Here is a 23770-nt window from a genome sequence, read left to right on the forward strand (position 1 = left end):
TTCACTCATTATCTTCTTCATACGTACGCTGTTCTTCTAGTTGAAGGAGATCATACTTGCTTAACTGTTCTGAATGTGAATCAGAATCTGAGCAAGTTTCTCACATCTTTATTATCCAGTTCATTAAATCCAAGTTCTTTTCCAATTGTGGTGATTTTTTCAAAATATTAGATCTTGGATTTCGCACACGATAAACTAACATAGGCTTGAGTTTAAAGTCACCTTCTGCATTGCCTCTTAATAAGAGCATAAGATGATCTTTAGATACTTTGTATTCTGGTTGGGATGCTTCAGTTTTAGCTAGGAAAGTTTTTGTTGGCATACGCTTCCAAAAGAGACCAATTTCGTCGACGTTGAATATTTGCTGATCGTCATAATCACCCTCCTGAAATATCCTTTGCAATTTTTCATGAAACTTGGCCACAGAATCTTTATCAGCACTAGCAGATTCCCTAGTTATCCTTACATTATGCAGTCCAGTTCAATTTTTAAAACAGTCAAACCATCCTAAACTTGCAGTAAAGCTTTCACATTCCTCTTAAAATTCAGTCTCTTTCAATGAGGTAAAAATATAGAGAGCTTTTGCCTGAATATTCCCTGTACTAAAAGGTATTCTTTTTTGGTTATAATCCTCAATCCAGAGTGATAGATGACGCTCCATCTCGATCAGTAAATGGCTTCTATTTCGTGTGATCTGCATGCTTAAAGAAGCAGTAGCAACTTTTCCTTGTTCTTTATATTCTTTGCTCTTATTTAATATAGTCAAACTGTTGACTCGCTGTACCCCAGGTAATACAATGATTGTATCACAATCATTGTATTATTAACGCTCCTTTCATGTCTCTTAATGACTTCCAGCTTTTCTGCTTGCTGCAGATTGGTGACAAAAAATTTCACTTAATGTAAAATTTCGCACAATGTCAAAAAACCACGTTAACTGATTAATAACTCACGTAAAGTGGGAAATGGTATCATTTCACTCAATCACACTAACTGAGATCGCGCCTATCGAATTTGCATTAAGGGATTTCCCTGTACAATACCAAATGGCATTCAGCAGTTAGAATAGGAAGAGGTACTTGGATTTATTCCTCATCTGTATAGATCGCATTATGAAGGAGTATAACAATAAACCTATTATCAGAATAGGAAGTATTCAAGTCAGCTGTTTATTTCCTACAAATAATGGTACACTTCTAAATCAATCTACTGTAAGTCTTCAGCACACTTTCAATAAATTGAATATTTTTTGGATTAAATTTGTTATGAAAATTGGTAATAAAGATGCAGTGAAAATAGGGAAGGGCATGGAAAATAACTACATTCTTAGTAGAGAATTAGTAAAATGTTTCAGGCTATTTAAATACAATTTTTAATGTATTTAAAAAATTTTTCAGGACTGGGGCAACTTGTATTTAGATGCTAATGACTTCACGTCACTTACTTTAGTATCCCATAATGCAAAGCACATATCCTTGCGGACATGTATAATGCTAAGCATTATAGGAAGGGTCACTACACAGACCGGTTTGACCTTTAGTGGGGTCTCATCCCTTCCCATAATGCATAGTATTATACATGTTTGGAAGGATATGTGCTTTGCATTTTGAGATGCTAAGGTAAGTGATGTGAAGTCACTAGCTTCTATATATGAGTTGCCCCAGTCCTGAAAATACTTCAGGTGTAAACTTTGTTTGCTTACACTTGGATCAAGGATTAAACCAAGTATATAATTTCTTAGCATCTTTAATTTATAGTATAACCAAGTGGAAAAACTTCCAACAAATGTGGAAGTAAGTGATTGTTGGCATTAGCACAGCTGGTGTAGTGACAGGGTCAGTAAAATAAATTTGCTGAGAAAAATTTAAGTTTAACTGAGGGCATCAGTGACAGAATCATTAAAATGAAGATATTAGAAAAGAAAGGATTGTGTAAGCTAAGGTGACATGATTTCCTCAATAGAATGAGATAGGAAAGATTAACCAAACAGATGTGTTTGGCAGGAAAAAGACATGATGCAATGAAGAGTGAAAAATGAATTATATTATTATTATAATTACGGCTATTATAGCCTGTTTTTTGTTTAGGAGTGACCCTTATTTAAATACATTGGCTATCAATACTCAAAGGGGTATATATATTTAGGGCATTATTGGTGAGTATAGAAGGCAATTAAGGTAGAATAAAAGAGGTGGAAAAATTTTAGTATATACCTTTATTGATTCTACGATGTCTTCCACTCGTAGAATCAATAAAGGTATATACCAAAATTTTTCCACCTCTTTTATTTTACCTTAATTGCCTTCTATACTCACCAATAATGCCCTAAATATATATACCCCTTTGAGTATTGATAGCCAATGTATTTAAATAAGGGTCACTCCTAAACAAAAACAGGCTATAATAGCCGTAATGGGGTTTTTTCCCCAGAGACTATACTTAATGAATTATACTTCCTATGTTGCCCTGAGATGAGGGTATAAGCAAACCTTACCGTTAGTGTTTTGTGCAGAAAGCCATGAAATGAATTCATTATCAGCTTTGATGCTTAACTAGAAAACAACTGCCTTTCTTGTCTCTTGAAAGAGTTAAATGACATCACATGGCATTATGGAAACAGGAACCCTGGTGGGTTCCTGTTTCCATAATGGGCATGATTTTTGGAAGTGACTTATTCATCCTTGAAGTACATAAGATTTTTCTTATGCCACAGTACACTTTTTATTTAGTGGGATTCTGATTTATAACTTGACAAGTAGAGAAGTCTTTTAGAACATTGTTTATTTTCTTATTAGTTCTGTTTAATATATTACGGTAATTGCATTACCCTTATCTCCTGTAGATATCACAATATTTTTGTGTGTTTTAAGGCTGCTGTTTCTTTTGGTGAAGTGTTGCCCTTGGGAGGTTTGGATTTCATCACAGTACTGGTGATGCAAATAATGAACTCTCTATAGATACAAGGGTTACATATCATGGGTATGAGTTTTCTCTCAGCTCAGAATCGTACTTATATATATATATATATTCCCCTGTGAGTCTTTGTAGAAAAAGTATACGATAGTATACATCAAAACACACAAAACATATTGTCAGAACCATTTAACATCTCCACAGGTTTAAAACAAGGAGATGCAATATCACCTATACCAGTGGTGGCGAACCTGTGCAGTGTGTGTGTAATATATTTCTCAACGAATAGTGTAATTAGAGACAGCTGGAATAAAAACGGTGCTAACTAATGAATCACATGTCCCCTCTCACAGAAACTATGCTATATAAACTCCAGCAAAACCATATGTTGCACTGGAAACACAGTATCTAACTAAAAACTATTGTCCAATTTTTCAATTTTATGAAGTAAGTGTTCATTTGATTGCATAAACGACACTCCGTTGTGAATGTGTTAAAACTAAGAAATATATAGTGAGTGTTGTTATGGGAGAGTTGCAGATGTTGTTGAAGAGAATTAGCATTTCAATTCAAAAATTATCGGCTTGCTTTTATCTTTGAGTCACACGATCTTTTGTTAATACCGCACCAATCATATGCACGTCTTCATAACTGCTCTATCTATACTGGTTTACCATTGCTGTCTGTTTCGCGGTATGCTTTCACTTCTCATTAGTCATTCGTGTAGGATTGTTCTTTATGTATCTCAAGTCTTGTAAATGAATGTTAATTTTTGCTTGGAATAATGGGAAGGAAGATTTCACTGTTTGGATTTCTGAAAATCTCAGCATACATCTCGCCCTACAAATTTTTAGCTTTAGTTATGGGGGGTGGGGATTAGAATTATATTCGAATAAATACGGTATTATCACATACACACGCCCAATATTTATATATGCAAAGTATGTAATTTAATAAATAAAAATGTATGAATCTTCCAATTTTAAACACTAGTTCCAACAATAATTAATAATTAGAATTTAAAAACACATCATTTTAACGCAGCAATTAAAATTTATTGAAAAAGTTAAACTTAATTACTTTTACTACAACTGAGTTTTTGAAAGTTTTAATTATGATAGTGAGAATTTTGTTGCTATTCTCTGTTTATTAGCTTATTAATTCTGGGATGAATTGAAGTGATAGCCAAACGGAGACAGTCAGAAAGTTGCAGGTGGTTTCTCTGTTTCTTTATAAGCACAATCATGGAGGAAAATACAGTTTCACAAATATATGTGGTGGTAAAACAAACAAGAAATCTCATTGCTATTTCATGTAAATTTGGATATTCATTTCTCATTCTTATCCAGAATTTCGAATCACTCATAAAATTAAAAGTACTTTCTAGTCCTTTGTCCAATGATAATTCAAAAGTTGAAGGATTTCTTCATGGGAAAGGGCTGTCTCTTTGTGTTCAACAAAGGGATTCACATATTTTGCCTCCATGGATCATCATGTTCGGGATAAAACTTTTCAAACGACAACAACATCTGACTGAATTATGTGCATAGAAATCATCTGCTTCCATAATATAATCTGAGTGCGACTGAAACATTTCATTATTTATTTCTGCAATCATATTAAGTCAGAATTTGAGTTTCTTTTTGAATGATCCGACTTTGTTCCAAGCATTAAATTTTGTTGTATCTGGACCTTAAAATTTTAATTCAACTCAAATATGTAAGAAAATATATCGCTGAGATATGCCAGCCTGGCTACTCATTTCTTATCCTGGAAATGGGACATGTCGCTTTTCTTATTAATTAGTTTATTAATCAGCTTCCTTTCGGAGTTCATATAAACTCTCGTGAACTTCACCGCAGGATAGCCAACGAACTTCCGAATGTTGAAAGATTTCGATGTCTGAAAATTCCTGACATGTACCCTCAAGGGGTGTACAGGATATGATAGTACTACATGAAAAATTTACATCATTACTAACTTCCTATCTACAATTTTCCTCCAAATCAGGCTGTTACTTGTCAAGACTCCAACATTATCAGATCTTATATTTCTATCGTCTAAGACACTTTGTACCGTATCCATCCACCTATATCTTGGTCTTCCTCTGGATCGTTTTCCTGCCAACCTGGCAGAGAACACTTGTTTTGCAAATCTTTCATCTCCCATTCTATTTAAGTGACCATACCACCTGAGATTAGCTCTGCTATTGCATTCTTGGATGATGACAATGTCAAGTTCTTTCCTAATATCCTCGTTTTTAATATGATATTGCCATTGATGCCATCACTTCACGCCTCTAATCTTTCTCAGGACTCTCATATGTGCGGTATCTAGTCTTTGGTCAAGTGTTTTACTTCTGACCCAGCTCTCAGATCCATAAGTTAAAACTGGTTTGAACACTGTCTTGTATACAGCTAATTTAGTGTTCCGACTAATTTCTCTCTTATTCCATATGAATTTATTCACTTGACTTCCTACCATACCAGCTTTGTTGATTCTGTTGTGTATTTATTTAATTTACCATCTTCAGTAAAAATCATGCCTAAGTAGCTGAAATGTTTTACTTGTTCCACAGGTTCCCTGTTCACAACACAGTTGACATTTTCAACAATTCTACTTATTTTCATTGTCTTTATCTTTTTAATGCTGACCTTCATACCATATCTATTACAATGGTTATTCAATTTAGTCAGGGAATCTTGCAAACTTGTAGCGGATTTATTTAGAAGTATAACATCATCCGCATAAAACAAAGAGCTGACATTATCATTTCCAATTCTGATATCATGTTTAGTACCACTTTCCTTCATAATGTGATCCATATAGATAATGAATAAGAGGGGATAATGTACATCCTTGTCTCACACCAGATTTAACATTAAACCATCTTCCTGTACTTCCTTCAATTCTAACTCATCATCATCACGAATCATGGGCTCACTGCCCATTGATGTCTGATGCCTGTTTCACTATCTTTTTCCACCTTTCTTTGTCCAGTGCACAGTGTTGCAGTTTTTGTACACCCATTCCACACCAGTCTTTTATATCGTCTATCCATTCTCTGTATGGTCTACCTCTTCTGTTTAAACCATCCAAAATACCAAATATAAATGTCTTTATCTTCCAGTCCTCACTCATTCTACAGATGTGTCCAAATAATTGCAGGTTCCATTTTATAATCTTCTACATTAGATTTTGTTTTGGTTGTATCTTCTGATAGAGCTCTTCATTGGTGATTTTCTGTACCCATTCTATTACCCACGTTTCAGATCCATACAGTACACTGCTGAAGATGCATGTTTCCAACACTCTTAGTTTTGTTTGCAGACTGATCACTTTACTTTTCCAGATGCTATCCATGGCCTTCAGATTTGTTCTTCCCTTTACAATCCTGATCTTTATTTCTTTTTTACAGTCCAAGTCATATGTCAGTTTACTTCTCAAATATGTGAATTGTTCTATATTTTCTATATCAGTTCCATCCACTTGTATCCTTTGTTTCATGTTTTTCTCACCAAATACCATTGTCTTTGTTTTTTCAAAGTTCATAACAAGTCCAGATCTTTTCCCTTCCTCATTTAACAGTTTCAGTGTTTTTTGTAGTTCTCTTTCGTCGTCTTCAATAATAACAATGTCATCTGCAAATCTCAGATTGTTAATTCTCATTCTGTGTACAGATATTCCTTTGGCATCTTCTTTCATTTTATCCATTGCTCTTTCTGAATGTGCGATGAAAATGCTTAGTGATATTGGGTTTCCCTGTCTAATACCTCTGCTTGTTTTAAACCATTTCCCCAAATCATCACCTATTCTAACTGCTGCAACTGCATTCTGGTAAACATCTTTTAATATAGCTATTAGTTTTCTATCAGTTCTATAGGATTCCAGAACTGCTAATGTCACTTTCTGGTCAATACTGTCAAATGCTTTCTGAAAATCAACAAAGCAAGTATATATGTTTTTGTTTTTTCTCCTAGCTTTCTCTGCTATTAACCTCATTGTCAAAATATGTTGAATTGTAGTTCTATCCTTCCTAAATCCTGCTTGCTTGTCTGCAAGGTATGCTTCCAATTATGTTCTCAATCTTTCTGTCAATATGATCATCATCACTTTACCAAGGTGACTTATCAAGGCAATTGTTCTATAATTTTTACATTCTAGCTTATTTCCTTTCTTGTATAATGTTACTAATATTGATTTCACCCACTCCTCTGGCATTTTCCCTTCTTTCCATACCATATTACATAGTTGGTGCATTTCTGTAACCATACTTTCACCACCATATTTAATCATTTCTCCAGTAATGTTATCGTTACCAGGACTCTTGTTGTGTTTTAGCCATCCTATTGCTTTTTCTACCTCTCCTCTTAAAATGTCCATATCATGCTCATTACCTGGTGGTGTTATCTGCTTCAATTCTTCAGTCAGTTTCCCAACGCTATCTGAATCTAGTTTTTCTTCATATAACTCACTACAGTATCTTGTCCACCGCTGTACAGTTTTTTCTTTATTCATCAATACTTTGCCTTTTTCATCTTTTATTGTGGTCTGTTTTGGTTTCCACTTTCTATTAATGGTTCTGATCATTTTGTATACCTCCCTTGTTTTATACTCTCCATAGTACTGTTCTATATTGTTGCATTGGGCTTCTAACCATTTCATCTTATCCATTCTGACTGCTTTTTTCACCTCATTACACTTCTATATTGCTCTTCTATTTGTTCTGATGTATCCCTTCTTATCTTCAACATTCTTTTCTCCTGTACTAACTTCAGTGTTTCTTGTGTAATCCATTTCTTCTTGATCTTCTCTTCTTCTGGTACTGTTTCTTCAACTGCATCTTCCATCGCCTTCATTACTCTCTTCACTCTTAAATTCGAGTTTTTTTTCTTTCTCCACACTTAAGTTTCTCTGCTAACGCTATTCTGTACCTTCTTCCTATTTCTGCTTCACTTATTCGTGCTGTATCTCTTCTATTCTGATGTTGGGGTTTATATTTCTTTTTTAATTTCACCTTGATGTTTGCAATCACTAAACTATGGTCCGAGTCTATATCCGCTCCTTGAAAAGTTCAACATTGCTTTACTGATGTTATCCATCTTCTTTTAATCATAATCATATCAATCATGTTTTTGGTTTTCCCATCATTTGATCGCCACGTCCATTTTCTACACTCCTTTTGTTGGAATCTTGTGTTACAGATCATCATCTCGTGGTCCACAGCAAATTCTAACAATTTTTCACCTCGTTCATTTCTTTCTCCGATACCATATTTTCCCATGACTCTTTCCCAACCATCATTATCTATTCCAATCTCCTTCAATAATTAGCACATCTTGCTTTGGTATTGTTTCTGTTGTCTCTGTCAGATCTATATAGAATAAGTCAATATCCTCATCTGTGCTGTCAGATGTGGGTGCATATATCTGGACTATTGATATGTTGAATGGCTTTGCCTGAAATCTTGCTGCTATGATTCATTCATTAATTTTTTCGTTCAGTGCCTCTCGAGCTCTTTTGCTGAGAAGGAAGCCAACTCCTGCTTCGTGCATGGTGTCATGTCCTGACCATATTACTTCGCATCCATTGATCTCTCCAGATGATGTCCATCTCATCTCTGCCAATCCTAGTATATCCCACTGATATCTCTTCATTTCCTCACTTCAGTTCTAACTGCTGACTTACAACTCAAATAAAGACCAAGTATTGCTTGATATAATGCTCCACTGACACCATATAACTCTAGTGTATTGAATAGCTTCTCTCTTGGCACCTTGTCATATGCCTTTTCCAGATCGACATAACTTAAATACAGATCTTTGTTATATCTGGCCAGCCACTAACAGACAGTGAACGTTTTGTTTTGTCAAAAAGGTCATAATTTCGCCGTTGCTCCGAATAAGGTACCCATAATAGATTTTTTTTCATAGCATAGACAGAGGTATTCAATCCTTGCCCCAAAAAACAGCTAACAGGACAAGATTGAATGTACAAAAATGCTTTTTTTAATGCCAAGCCTCCTCGGCCGAATCTATCCTACTCTGAACAAAAATCACTGAAGAATAATAAGAACCTAATTATTATGAAAGCTGACAAAGGGAAGGCTATAGTTATTCAAGACAGAAGAGAATACGAGAGAAAAATGTCACTGTTACTCTGCAACTATTCAACTTACAGGCCTCTCACTTCGGATCCTACTGGTAGTCAAATAAAAAGACTAAAAACCTCTGTCGGGTGCCCACCTAGATTATATGGTCTTCCAAAAGTACTACATAAGCCAGGAATTCCATTAAGACCTGTTGTAGACTGTATAGGTTATCCCACTTACAAAATTTCTGTCAAATTTACTCACTTATTCAACTAGAAGAACTGCTACGTATATAAAAAATTCTTTTGATATCAGAAATAAAATTTCGAATCTTCATCTAGATAATTCGGATATTATGATTAGTCTAGATGTTGTTTCTGTATTTACAAATGTTCCGTTAGATGACAGCATTGAATTACTGTACCAAGAATTTCCTTCAGACATAGCCAAATTATTTGAATTTGTAATAAAGTCAGGTTATTTTTTCTTCAAAAACCAGTTATACCAACAGATCGAAGGAACAACAATGGGTAATCCTATATTATCTCCTGCTATTGCCAACTTCTTCATGGAGCATTTCACCTAGACCTAACCATTGGTTCAGATGTGGGGATGACATTTTTGCCATATGGAAGCACTTCTGAAGAATTACAACAGTTTCTCTCAAAAATAAATGCACTTCATCCAAGGATCCAGTTCACCCTAGAAGTAGAAGTAAATAAGCAGTTAGCCTTTTTAGATCTCTTAATTCTTCACCAACCAGATAGTAACCTACAATTCGCAGTCTATAGGAAGGAGACTCATACAGGCCATTACATCCATGCTGAATCACATCACCATCCCAGTCAAACGGCAGGTACTATAAAAACACTGGTTCATTGAGCCCCACTCCTTTTGTTCTTCAGAACTATTACAGAAAGAATTACAATATATTAATTCCTCCTTCTTATCCAGTGGATATAAGAATTCCTTCATAAAAAGAGTGTTGAGTAGTTGTGTTTCAGCATCCTCTTCAAATAGAGCAGAAATAATGCGTATACCTATCCCCTATGTGCAAGGCGTTAGCGAATGCATAGCTAAAGTGTTAAAACCACTAAATATATGTATTGCCTTTTGACCCATCAGAAAAATCTGCACATTCCTCACATCTCCAAAGGACAAGCTCCCACATCTCAGCTATCCAGTGTCTACCAGATTCCCTGCTCTTGTGGGTTATCATATTTCGGACAAACAGGAAGATCTGCTCTTATCTGGTTAGAAGAACACAAGTCGTATATTCAGTACCTTGAACCTGAACAGTCTGGACTTGCAGAGCATGTCATCAACATTAGACAGAGTTCATTGGAACAAGACAAAAGTCATTCATAAAAGGCGGTTCCTCATGGAATGGCTTTACAAAGAAATATGAAACATTACTTTGCTCTCCCCCCCCCCAACTTAAACAGATCCGATGGTCTATGTCTATCCCATTTGTGGGAGATAGTACTCTATAAATCAGCTAATCTTTCCTAACTTTTGTAATTGTATACACACACACACACACACACACACACACACACACACACACATATATATATATATATATATATATATATATATATATATATATATGTGTGTGTGTGTGTGTGTGTGTGTGGTTTTTATTTTAATAAGTTTAGGAAATTTAAGGACCATGTTTAGTTATCTTACTTTAGCTACTTAGGTGGTGCCTTGTGAATATGCCAGTTATTGTTTAATTAGCTTTTGTACTTATACTGATGATGCCTGTGATACTCAGGTGAAAATTCGACTAATAAAGAATATTTTACATGAGTTAATTCTGTTATTATAATTGTAAGTAGTATATATACTTCCTATGGTCTTGTTAGAAGAATCCTGAATAATCTAGATAGTCTTCTGATCCTGGTGGCATCGTTCCTCCCTTCCCCAAACTATACTTCTGAATTAATACCCATTCCATGTTATTTCCACAATTTTATGCTGAACTGGCACTTATCCCATAGCTTTAAATACTATATTCAGCCCAAGAAATGCTTATCAAACTATTAACTCATTTTCTTAATCAGTGGTGAGCTATGGAAATTTTGACAAAGGGCTCGCATCATCAAGAAAAAAAAAAAAGAAGACAGCATTGAATTGAAGCATTGAAAAAAAAAAGGCCTAACTTAGCCATTATGATGCTTATAATGACTTTGTACAGCTTCTGCCAGATATGATAATTCCTGTACGATATCAGTCATTAATGCTAGATCTTTTAAAAATTCCAAATTGAGAAATCGGTTTAAAAAGCCCTTATATTTATCGTCGGATGCAAAATGCTTGCATAAAGCTGGGTAGTTTCTCCGCAAAGCAAGAGCCATTCGTAAACTGCAAGCTGCCCATTGTGGTCCAATTACACGGCCGATCTTTAAAATTTCAATTCCAAGGTCTTTTGCAATCATATTTAATTCTTATTGATTTTTTGGTGATTGATGATAAAAAGCATATAATTGATCCATAAATATTTCAAAATGATTTATTTCTTTAATATTTTTTATCAAATTGTCTAATGCTAAGTGTAAACGATGAGCGCAATGCCAAATCACAACGTTGGGAAATTTTTGTAGAAGTTTGATTGCAACACCTGATTTGTTTCCTAACATTACACTATCTCCATCAGAACAAAATGCAATGAAATGATTTTTTATATAGTTATCAGAAAATCCATATGAATTTAAAGTAGCAATTATAGTAGCATGTACATTCCACAGTCGTATTTTCTAGTTCTACAAGATTATTAAACAAAACAAACAAGGGGCTTGCAAATTTGAGAAAAATTTAACAAAGGACTTGTGCAAGCCCCTTATAGCTCACCACTGCTCTTAATCCTTTATAAAATAATGAAGAAAGTCATATGACACCTCTGGAGTCCCTAGATATTGCAGAAAACCATCTACATATACTGTAACACTCCACCACCACTATTTGCATGTGTACTTCATAACATCAGCATAATATGCTACACCATATTGTGTGTGTTCTCTAGCCAGTTTTGTGGCAGGGAAAACCCAAACTTCTTGAAGAAAAAAATTTCTTCTTTCTTTAAGACTAGCTAACTTGCCTTCACTTGAAAAAACCCCTGTAAGGATTCCTTGCATCACAGTGAGAATTGAATCCAAGTCTTTTTCATCCAGGATATGCATGTTCCTTTGTTCTTCCAGCTGTACCATGGAGGTGTTGACCTATTAACCTTTATCACTTGAAAGTTCACCAGTAAAGCAATTCTCAAGATTGTGTAGTGCTGATAGTTTCACTTCAGAGAAGTGTAGTATTAATGGATTTTTTCATCTCAGAATTATATGGTCTTTATGCTAAAAACTCAAACTTCCAGTAAGTATTCTACCATTCTAGATTCACAGCAGATTACATCACCCACATTTGGTCATGTACAATGGAAGGATATGGAGAAAGCTGTGCTCTTTCTCTGACACATCCAAGGATCAGGTTTAACATTGAGAGTAGCTTCTCAGTAAACTACATTCTTATGTCTTCCACTTTTGTAATTCAGCAGTCTGTTTTTATCACTGGTTGCTTACTCTGTGTTATGGCAGATTTCTGTACAATTTCAATTTTATTTAATAAACACGTGATGTGTTTCTCATAATAACTAGTGTTATTTGCAAATATGCTTTGAGTTTAAGCAACAAAAAAAATCTCAAAAACTGAATTTTGTGATTTGGAATGATGATTTTTACAGCTGTTCAGAGTTCTAAATGTGGATTTCACACTTGCTATTATTCTTTTTGTTTCATCCACAGAATTTGAACTCAATATCTACAGACATAATGGATTATAGATGATATTTGGAAAGGTGTTGTATTGTATAACTGCTACAAATAATTTTAAGACTGTCTTCAATCAAAGGATACTCTTATTGACGACAGTCTGTTTTAATCTTCTCTATTATAAGAGTATGACATGAGTGACTTGTAATAAAACTCCAGCTTCATTAACAGGACTAAGTGTGACTTTGAAATGGATAAATGTAGAAAACATTCCTTTGACAATGGTTGTCATGTCTTCTAGCCTCTCACTAAAGCTGTTGGGTGAAACTTCTATTTCTGCTTCCACCTCTCTCTCTCTCATAACTAGATGGCAATACTGCAACGTTGTCTACAGATAAAGCTGATGCTCTGTCATCATTCTTCTCATTCAATTCCTACATAGATGACCATGTAAATTTCTCCCTTATTTATCTTGAATCACATGCCTCTCCACCAGAAAGAATAAAGAAAAATTTGAACAACCTGGATACAAAAAGACTTCTGGTCCTAATGGAATCCCACCAGTGAAGATGGTGAAGAATTGCTATTGATGACTTTTTCTCTTACTTTTGAGAATATTAAGGAGAGAGCAGTGGAATGCTAGATTGATAGCTGATTTTTTTGGGGGGAAAGAGAATGGATAAAATTATCTGTTATGCTGTTGGCTGGATGTCAAGATGGTCTGGGTAGTGGTTAATCTCTAGAAAAGTAAATATGAACAAGATTATCATTGTAATTGCCAAGAGGAGTAGTAACATATTTGGAGAGAGACCTGGTTAATGAAAGGCTCAAGATACTGGGAGAATTGTAAGGATTATCCATTATAACTGACAGTAAATAATTTAGGTTGAACTGTGAAATTAGGGAAACAGCCAGTTTGTATGCACAGTGAAGGTTCCAGAGATGATCGCCCTGTTTGAGTAATTACTTAAGAAAAATAAACTTTTAGGAATAATAAAATAAGTCATTGCAGGAGATCTGAGAAAGCAACAAAGGCTATTATCTACTTCTGAACTAGAGCAGGTCATGTATAGGGGATTATAATAAATTAAATTAAAAATCCAAGAAATTTTATACTTGTTTAATCCTTTATCCAGGGGTAAGTAATGTTTGCACTTGAAGTTTTTCATGACTATGCCACTTGTATGTAGAAACTAATGATTTCACATTAATTGCTTCATTATCCCATAATTCAAGGCTTCTTTCGGGTGTGTATAAATGACCACCATATTAGATCAGCTCTTCATTGGATGCCGGTGATATCAAGTTGCTTTGTGATGCATTCAATTTTTAATATGATTCTTTCAATGATGACATTTCTTCCCCTCTCTGGATTTTTTAACATTATTTTAACCATTTTAAACATGGTTTGTTTGAAGAACTTATTTTAAACTTATTTACACAAATTTGTTATTTAGTGTTATTTATACTGATTTAATGTGGCAGCACTAAAAATATCAACAAATGCCTTTTTATTATTGTATTTTGTAAAGTAAAAATTAAATGAGACATTACTTTAATTCTTCACTGAGGCAGGCACCAAGCATATTTTCCTGCAGTCCTGACTTTTTTTTTTTCTTAAAATTTTAATGTATGATTTGCTCAGGTTCCTTTTGCTTCTTATAAGTTCTCATGATTCTTTGAAATATTTCCTACATATTTTGGTTAGTGTAGTTCAAACCTTGTGCAAACATCTGAAATATCTTGAAAGATTGAGTAATAAATTTCACTCTAGGTCTTGTTCATTCTTTCTTGTTTTTATTGATAAAGATATTTTGTTTAGTTTTCCACAAAGCCCTTTATGTTGTTAAATAGTACTTCTTCTCTTGGATGGAATTATTGGGATTTAAATCTTCACAAAAATTTGGAATACATAAATTTCAGAATTCTAATGTTTGTGCTCAGTGGAGATTGTTAGTTTCAGGCTGATGGAATCATTTCATCACGAAACCATGACATTTCTTTAGAGTTTTTTTTTTTTAATCCTTTTATAATGTGCAGATCACAGACACAATTTACACTCGTTTAGTCCAACAGCTGAAACTGCAATGTTTGAGGAATCTCACAATGTATTTGTCAGATCAAATGTAGTTGTATTTTTTGTTATCTTATACCTAAATGATTGTAGAAGACTTATTTTTCAATTTACATTTTAATTCTTATAATCACTCTTCATCCTGTATTAATTGCCTCCAAAATTTATATTCTAAATCTGATGCTGCTTTACTATTTTCTTTTCAGATAGTGAAAAAATCAAGACACACCATACAGTAATGGGGGAAAATAGTATTCTTGTTAGATATCTTTTTTTTTTCATATTTATTACTTTATTTGAGTGAGAAGGCAGAGCAGCATATATTTTGAGATTACATATACTAGACTTAAGTTTTATTTATATTCATTAACATCAGTTATGAATACTAAATCTAAATTCAGATTATATCTGAACACAATTGAATTTTCAATTGATTGCATATTGTAAAAAAAGTACAGGGATTCTATAAATTCTCTTTAGTGTTTTGAGGATTGCTGTGGACAAAAAAGCATCTATAGACAGTTTACAGTAATAGTTAATATAAAATTTGCAAAGTAAAGTTTCATTGCCTACCTTAATTATATGCAGACACCTACTTACAGGTAATAATCAATTGCTTGTAACGTTCTTTGCAGTAGCAGTTGATTATCAGTGGTGCTATTTGATATGGATCTTCAGGTTATAGTTTTCCATTAATTGATTACACAGTATCCTTAATATTCTATTCCATTCCCCCCCCCCACACACACACACACATACCCATGAAGTCAAATGAGAATTCAGGCTATGTCTAGAGAACAAGGATGTAAAATAATTGACTTATCTGTACCAATCAATCTTCCAAGCCAGTCATTGTTCACATACTAGCAAACAACCATCCTTCCCCATCCCTCTAGTGATATACTCATTCTGTTGTAGTTTGAGATGCAATTGCAGATATTGAACCTGTGGTATTGCACAAGGTTTCAGTATGTTCAAGTAGATTTTTTTTTAAATTATATATACTACCCACAAATGGTTGAATCTATTTAGTACTATTAGTTGGACTAAAGCACCAAAGGGACTACTCTGGACAGTGAAATTGATCCCCCCCCCCATAACATTTGCAAAATCCATGCTACGCTAAATTTGAAGCCACGGTATGTTGGTTGGAGAATAAGGTCTCTCCTCTGGATCAAAAAAACAATCCTGTCATTTGGACTCTCTGTTGACTGAAAGTCCAAATACCCAAACATTCACCCTCAAGCTGATTTGGGTATGCTTCCTGACATTTTGGCTCTTCATTATGTGCGCAATACACACACACACACACATATGCTGTTCCTTATAACTTACCCACCATGCATTTTTTTTTCATCCAAATACGTGTATACTGTTAACTTAGCTGCTTTGTTTTTAAATTTTTTTTTTAATGCATTCCAACCAAAAGGTTATAAATCTATAGTATATTAAGTACCCTGGGTAGGCTAAGGATCAGATAATTTAGAAACTACTCTCGAAACAAATGATGGAACTTTGTTTTTAATGGCCTCAATAAGAAAGTAGCAGGCTTGTGTTGGCTGTTAAATTGTCTATCATCTTTTTAAAGTTGTGTGAAAATTTATTTGTATTAATCCAACCTTTTCTTTTTGATTTTGAGATGTTAGTCTCTGCAAATTTTGGTTTGCAAAAGCTACAGTGCTTTTCTCTGATTGTCTTTCCATTATCACTGTCAGTGATATAAACAATATATAATGGATATGAAATGGTATATAATGGATAGTAATTTCCCAGCTCATTTTTAGATTTGAAAAGATAACATACATTATGCACATTCCTGAAGTGTTTTTTTCCACGCTACATTTGCTGTGTGCACTCATGACATTAATTGGAAAAATTATTACCTATAGATTACTGTAAATGGCATGCCTATAAGTGTGCATTTGTCTATATCAGTCATAAATCCTAGAGGAAATATCTTGCACATCATTGGAAAGATGCTACTGAAAAATTACAAAATGAGTACTTTTTAATAGCTCCAAATATATGAGAATTTTTATTTATTATACAGGATTTCCACAAAGGAATGCTAATATTTTAAATGGAAATGCTTGTTTTAAGTTGAGGTACAGCAATAGCAAATATTGGGAATGACAGTTTGGAGTATGAAGTTTTTATTTGGAGGTGAACAAGATCAGTGAACTTCATAATTTAGCTTGTATAGTTTTACTATGTACTTTAACATTTTCAGAGTAATTTCAGTTACAATGTTGCTAATTTTGACTTTTGTAAAGAAGTCACTTTGTTATGCACACTTTATCCTATTACATAACGTGATTGAAAAAATCTAATGGTGATGCTCTTTGGAAAGATGCAGGTTTAATTCTTATGATGCACCTTTAAGACTTTTTAAATCTGAAGGTGAGTGAGACTGTCTCATATGAAGGTGGAAGGGTTTTTCATCTTACAAAACAGGTTTACTGGCCAGGAGAACACATGCAATTATAGGCAGCATACACTGCTAAACACCTGACCTCCATTGCAGAAAATGAGCAATATAGCCCTTGCTACAATGGAAAATTTAACATTGCTACATTCATCGTGCATATAAAACGTTTAAAAACTTTCTCATTATAGGCATTACTCATCACATCAAACTTTTATTACTATATATATTTTGTTATTACAAATGTAGCTCCTGTGCCAACCAAATCACTAGTATCTTTGTGCTTAGCGATTGTTGTTAAGAATACCTATTTAGTTTCTTTGTTATGTAAGTAGATTTCGAATTTGGACTGAAGTCTGATTCAAACGATTGCAAGATAGTTTTCATTTGGAACCCTGTTACTTTGTTGAGAGAAGGGAAAACTTCTGAGACTGCTGTTACCAAATGGAATAGATGTTAATTTCTGAACCTTTAATTGGATGGATTAAATGAGATGACTTAACAAGGGTTGTATCACCCACAGTAGAGCTCCTTAATGCCCTCTTTTTTTCTTTTTTATCTGAAAATGAATCAGCCATTCTCAAATGGGACAGCAGGGGTTTCTTTGCAGAAACTTGTGTTAACGCAAAAAAATAAATCAGCTGGAGAATATCTACAGTTCACTGATGATGTACTTGGCTTATGTGATTAAATTGTCTTGATCAGTACTAAACAATAACCACAACCAGCTAATTTCTTTTTTTATGGATTTCTGCCTCATATTAATGATAGGCTACAAGGCTCTCCTTGTAGCCAACTCAAAATTGGAACTTTCTCAAGATGATGTGAATATTAGCTAAAGCATATCCTTAAAAAAAAAAAAAAAAAAAAAAAAATTGATTTACATTTTACAGTTCCTCTAAGGAACACCATTATAACAAGCTGACTCATCTACTATAGCAAAACTACTGGATGGACCTGATCAAAGCACTTAATATATTGCTGCTTGTATAAACAAATTGCTCTTACAAAGCTGCCACTCTAGTATGAGGAAGGATGGGGAATAAACCTTTTGGTTTCTTTAACTGCTACAACTGTGTGTTGACTGTTCACATAAGAATTATAAAGTATGAACTTGGGAAATAAACTTGCTTAGTGTGCTACTTATATATTATTTTGATTGCATCAAACATGTTTAGTTGAAAAACTAGTGACTAGAGGATGATAAATTGGCTCTCTCTCTGTATGTGCACGCACATACTGATGATGAGGGAGAGAACAGATAGAAACATTTTCCAGAATTGTTTTTGAAATTAATAAAAATATGTTAAGTTGAATATTAGAATATTTCAGTACTAGAAACACTTCCATTATTGTAGATGACAATCTATAAAGTGTCTAGCTATAGTGTATGTTCACATCTTAATTTTATATGAAGTGTTTTCTAGTTGAATAATAGAAAGTAGTGCCTCTGATCTAATTCAAACTACTGCCTCTGTATCTACAATTTACTCTATGAAAATAATTTTTACATATTTTATTTGTCATCAATTTCCTGATATGTTTCCTCAAGGGATGTGTACTGACTGCTATGACAGCACTACATGATTAAGTTTAGATTATTATTAATCTCCTATCAACAATTCCTCCAAAGTAGTCTTATCAGCACTCCTGATTGAATCGATGCATCTAAATCTTGGTCTTTTTTCTTATCATTTTTGCATTAAACACCTGTTTTGCTAACTTTTCTTGTCTCATTCTGTTTAAGTTACCATACCACCTTAGATTAGTCCCGCTCACACATTCTTGAATACTAACAATATCAAGGTCCTTACCCAATATCTTCATTTTTAATATGATTCTGCAATTGATACCATCTGTTCAGTTCTCTACTTTTACTTTTTCTAAGAACTCTCATATCTGTGGTCTCTAATCTTCAATGTAGTGCTTTATTTCTAACCCAACTATCAGATTCATAACTTAAAACTGGTTTAAACACTGTCTTGTATACTGCTAGTTTAGTGTTTTGACTAATTTCTCTCCTCCATATAAATTTATCCAACTGGCTTCCCACCATACCAGCTTTGTTTACTCTGTTGTCTTTTTACAAATTTGATTTGCCATCTTCACTAAAACCTGTACCTAAATAGCTGAAATATTTTACTTGTTCTTTACATTTTCCATTAAAAATACAGCAGAAGTTTTCAATGGTCCTACCTGTTTTCATAGTTTTTAGTCTCTTTATTGCTGTTTTTCATACCAAATTTGTAACAGCTATTATTCAATTTAGTTAGAGAATCTTGTAGACCTGCACTGAATGCGTTTAGAAGTACATCATCTGCATAAAGCAGAGAGCTAAGTTTGATCTCTATGATTGTGATCCATATAATCCTTGTCCCAATTTGACACCAACCCATCTTTCTATATTTCCTTCAATTATGACTGCTAACTTTAACTGAAATATAGACTGTGTATTGATCTGAATAATGCTCCATTTACCCTATTAATTGTGTTGTATTGTTTTGAAAAACTTTTCCGTGAGTTGTTGTGTGCCTTGTTATATTTCCATGATTTCTTAAATGTATTGTACAGTGCAAATCTGATCTTTGCAACCCCTATTTGGCCCAAACCTAGCTTGTTCTCCCATTTCTCTTCTATAATTTTTTCTTAGCCTCTTCTCAAGTATGCTTGCATAAATCTTATGTGGAACACTACATAGAGAAATTTCTCTAATTCTCATATTCATCTTTATTCCCTTTTTAAGATGAGGACTCTACTTCAATCCAGAGCCGGCGCTAGGGTCTTTGCCACCCGCATGCAATGTCTATCTAAGTGCCCCTGTAACAATCCAGGCGTGTGTGGTTCTTTTACGATAATAAAAATTTTAATTATTTGAAATTTCTTAAATAAATTTTGACAGAACAGCCACACGTTGGTTCGCTAAATGTAACGAACCAGGGGTGTTGACTCGGCAGGATAATCATTAAAAACCCGAATATTCAAAAAATTCTCAAAAGTTAAAGCAAATTTTGATAAAGCCACTTCACTTTAATTGTTGAATATAATGATACGGGGATTATAGCCTTCTCACCCACCCAAATCGCTAACAAAATTAAAATGAATTTTAATTAAAGTTAAAATTTATTTGAACTGAAGTTTAAAAAATTCTTGCATTTTACTAAATTCTTAGTAAATTGTAAAATTTTTTTAATAATTTTTATAAGTGGAACTATCTTTTAGGAAAATAAAAGAAATTCAAGATAGATGAGAAAATAAGAAAAGAATTCAGAAATAATAATTAGAACATTTTGTTAATATTAATATAAGTATTCAAAAAATAAAATCTTTACAGAATAACAGAAAATAAATTAAATTACATAAATATACTTGAAATTTTTTTATTAAAATTTTAGGGTTCTTGATTTCATATTCACCACATTAGAAATAATGGTCTTAACGTCTAATTCTGCACATACATTATTTTCAATAGCTATTAATGCCAAACTAACAAGCTTTTTTGTGACATACTTGTTCTTAAGTAGGTTTTAATCAATTTCAACTTGGAAAAGGAACGTTCACCACTCGCTACACTAACAGGTAAGGTTAATAGTATTCTTAAAGCAATTGAAAAGTTAGGGAAAGATAAATTATTGGACACAATAAAATTAAGAATATCGAAAGGGTTTTGAATATTTAAATTATCCTTTTGAAAAATATCCCGGAAAGCACATAACTCGTCATATAGTTCTATTGCATTTACGTTTTTATTGTCGCCGTCCATCAAGAGAATCTCTAAATCATCACAATTTTTTCGTAAATCTTAGTTATTAATTTGTAGTAATCTATACAATAAATTGAAATTATCATAATATGTTTTTAGTTGTTCAAAACATTCTATTAACGAACACATTGCAACATCTAGAAGTGTATAAAACATGTTCACTCTAAATTTATCTTCTGGCAATTGTGGTGTTTCGTCATGATGCTCGTAGTCAAATTGTCATGTCTTCTTTCGTCGTCGAACTTCCGTACCAGTTTTAAATTCTTGTTCTCCATCCACCTCTTCACTCAGTTCTTTTGCCGTTTTTAGAACTTCTTTAAAATTTGTATCTGATCGATACTCTTTTAAGAATATTTAAGTTTTCGATAGATTCTAAAGCAAGTGTAATGTTCATATTTTTGTCTTGAAGCATTTTACTCACAGGCTTTATTCTGTTAAGTAAATCATGCCAAATTATAAGAGAACAAATAAATTTGTAGTCCTTCATTTTAGCACATAATCTTTGTGCTTCATGCTGAGTTTCTTTATGAAAATTTTCATTATTTACAATTTCAAAAAGTGCATCGTAAATTTCTCCTAACTGATATCGTATATAGAGGGCGGATTGCATTAATTTTACTTTCCCATCGCGTTTCTGATGGCTGTTTCAATGTTAAATTTTTTACGAACTTTAAAAGGATTGCCCAACATTTGTAAGAGAATGAAAAGAAATTATATATTTCTTGAATAATTGCAAAGAAACTAATTGTATCTGCATTCACTTTGGCTGCATCGTTAGTGATTAAATTTAGAGTATGAGCAGCACATGGCACGTAAAAAGCTCGAGGATTTTTGTTCAAAAGCAAATTTTGGAGCCCATATTTTTTCCCTTTCATATTTGCCCCATTGTCATACCCTTGACCTCGCATGTCTTCAATGAGAATATTCCATTTTTCCAGTTGTTCCACTATTGTTGCACATAAACCGCGTCCTGTGAAATCTGATATATCTGCAATGAAAAGAAATTATATATTTCTTGAATAATTGCAAAGAAACTAATTGTATCTGCATTCACTTTGGCTGCATCGTTAGTGATTAAATTTAGAGTATGAGCAGCACATGGCACGTAAAAAGCTCGAGGATTTTTGTTCAAAAGCAAATTTTGGAGCCCATATTTTTCCCTTTCATATTTGCCCCATTGTCATACCCTTGACCTCGCATGTCTTCAATGAGAATATTCCATTTTTCCAGTTGTTCAACTATTGTTGCACATAAACCGCGTCCTGTGAAATCTGATATATCTGCAAAACCTAAAAAGTTTTCCCTGATCTTAACAATTCCATTGTCACAGGAAACAAAGTGAGTAATAATGGTCATTTGTTCTGTTTTACTTGCATCAGGTGTGCAGTCTAAGATTATGGAATAATATTTAGATTTTCGAATTGATAATAAAATTGTATCCCTGATTGCATTACTTAAAGTTTCCAATATTTCATTTTGACTGTCTTTACTCAAATAGTGTACTCTATTGTTTCCTTGTAGAGCCCTTTCAACATGATTTTCCATAATGGGATCAAACTTCGCAAACAGTTCGACTAATTTTAAAAAATTACTATTATTCCTTTCATATAATTTATCAGATGATCCGCGAAAAGTTAAATTTTGGCTACCAAGGAATTTTATAATTTCAATCAAGAGTTCTAAAACACTTGTCCAGTGTTTCTTTTCTATTTCATACATGCTTTGAGTCTGGCAATCAATAGTAGTTTTGTTTTTTAAATTTTTATCAAGTTCCTTCCATTTTAAGAAATTTTTCATGTGAGCTAAACTAGTCTGTCTATGCAAAGTTGTACTTACATTTCTCCAATCGTTATAACCTTCAACAAGACTACTTGATTCAGTAGGTGCAAAAAGTTTGCAACAAAAGCAAAAAACAGAATTGGCATGAGCTCCCCGTTTTCCATTTTCCTATTATAATACGTGTCGCCAAATTTATGACCATATGTATCTCTGGGATATATTATATTTTTCTTTTGTGAACAGGCCCCATTTCAATTAAAACAACTCGTAATTTTTCATCAATATTTCCCCATTCACCTGGATCTTCTAAATTGACAGAGCCTAACAATGTGTTAGTTTCGTGGTCAATTACAACTAAATCTTTTGCTAACTGTTTTTCACTTAAATCCTGCATCTTGTTATCTTGTTCACCAGTTGTAATACTACTTTCATTCAAACTGTATGACTTGCACAGTTCGTCAACTCTGATTTCTGATGTATCGAGTTGATTACAATCTGCATCAGAATATTTTAATATTTTAACAAATTTATTAAGAGCCCCAGTTTGTTTCTTAATATCTGCTTCTTTTGCAGCATGACACTTATGATTTTGTGCACCAGATAACTTTTTTTAATTTTTGATTCCATTTCTATTTTATACCCACAAGAAATTATTACACAACACGACACAGAGACGAAACAATAGTCCGCTCTGCGCTACTGTCGGTAGCCTATTGAGATGCGTACTGTTATAAATCTACTGTTGCTATCCTGTCATTACTGTGACATTGTAAAATTTTATTATTATTTTAACTTTGTATACTTGTAATTTCTATTAATTACTTGTGATGTCTTTTTTCCTTACTTTATACTTTATTCTCTGTTATTCTAATGATGTAGCTGTGCGTGCTTTCTCTCTCTCTCTCTTGTTTATATTATTACGTGCTATGTTTACAACAAAGTCAAATAACATTTATTTACATTA

General features: G+C 33.4%; 1 pseudogene across 8 annotated transcripts in view; it reads left to right on the forward strand.

Annotated features, from left to right (window-relative positions):
- LOC150094752 (RNA-binding protein 39 pseudogene) overlaps positions 1-23770 on the forward strand; it is a 73593-nt pseudogene that overhangs the window by 34978 nt on the left and 14845 nt on the right. For 2 of the 8 annotated variants that reach the window (XR_016550136.1, XR_016550138.1), the window contains exon 4: positions 20786-20843. The exons of 5 other annotated variants lie outside the window; for them this stretch is intronic. The product of XR_016550136.1 is annotated as an RNA-binding protein 39 pseudogene, transcript variant X3 (transcript). The remainder of the gene's footprint in view (positions 1-20785; positions 20844-23770) is intronic. One more of the 8 variants, XR_016550137.1, reaches the window with a different exon arrangement.

Source organism: Typopeltis vanoorti, chromosome 21 (genome assembly GCF_054136105.1).
Source record: "Typopeltis vanoorti isolate ZY-2024b chromosome 21, IOZ_Tvanoo_1.0, whole genome shotgun sequence".
Classification (NCBI taxonomy): Eukaryota; Metazoa; Arthropoda; class Arachnida; order Uropygi; family Thelyphonidae; genus Typopeltis; species Typopeltis vanoorti.